Source organism: Pygoscelis adeliae, unplaced genomic scaffold (assembly GCF_000699105.1).
Source record: "Pygoscelis adeliae isolate BGI_AS28 unplaced genomic scaffold, ASM69910v1 Scaffold505, whole genome shotgun sequence".
Taxonomy (NCBI): Eukaryota; Metazoa; Chordata; class Aves; order Sphenisciformes; family Spheniscidae; genus Pygoscelis; species Pygoscelis adeliae.
The window spans coordinates 656525-657625 of record NW_008824811.1 but is presented as its reverse complement, the minus strand read 5'-3'; positions in this window follow the sequence as shown (position 1 = coordinate 657625).

Below are 1101 nucleotides of genomic sequence, written 5' to 3'. Positions count from 1 at the left end.
CCCCCCGGGCGCGGCGCCGGGGGGGGGCCCCCCCCTGCCGGTGATGCCGGTGTTTGTGCCGGGGGCTTCCGTCTGTAGCGAAGGGCGCTGTTCCTTGGGCGTCTGCGGCAAAGGTCTCTACAGCGTCCCCCGAGCAGAGGGGTTTCCTTTAGCAGGAGATTCCGCCCCAAGAAGACGAGGGAAGGGCGCTGTCGCTACCCAGACAGCTTCCCGTCAGGGGGCCGCCTCCTCGGGGTGCCGGGGGCACCAGAAGACGTTCGTGACCTGCGCTTCGATCTCCCGGCGACCCCCCGTTGGGCCAGACGAGGAGGTGGTAGGTCTTAGAACAGGGCTTGCGCTCGCTCTCCTGCAGGAGCAGCCGGGAGATGCTGTCGCTAGCCGGCGGTTGCGGAGCTGCAGCAGTGTTTCCTGACAGCTTGCCGTGTTCGGTGTTGCCCTTCCTTTCTGTGCGTCTGACTAAGCCAGTTTCACAATTTTTGGAGCGTTCTTGTGTCCTCTTCGGCTCTGTGCCCCCTCAGAAGCCTGAGCGTGGGTGCATGAAAGGGCACGAACTTGATACCTGTGCTGCACAGCCCTGGACACGAGCCACCCGCTCTGCACCCTGTCGTAAGTGCTTTAACTGCTCTGCTTTTTCTCCCAAATTTGGGTGGATTGAGGTTGAGTATCTTACTCTAAATCAGCGTTTGTCAACTTAATCGGCTGTGTCGTCCTTGTTACAACTCCCCCGTCCTTTTTCAAGAGAGATGCACCACATTAGGAGAAAATGTCCTATTTTAAGAGCCTTAACAGCCTTTAAGATGGGTGTTGTTTTGTTGTGTAGCGCACCCCCCCTGCCCCCCCCTTTCCCTCCACGCGTTGATCTCGGCTGCTGACAAAAACCCGTCTCCGTATGCCTGAATGTCTTCAGTAAAGAGCTCCCCAGCAGTACTGGAATGGGTGTGTTTCCTTCAGTATACGATACGGGTTTAAAAAGAAGAAAGCCCTTTCTCCTGACAGGTTTAATTTACCAGTCCACAGCCAAAATCCAGGGGCTAACACAGGCGGACCTACGCAGCTTCCCGCCCCGTGAGCCCCCGACGCAGGCAGCGGTTCCCGCCCCCC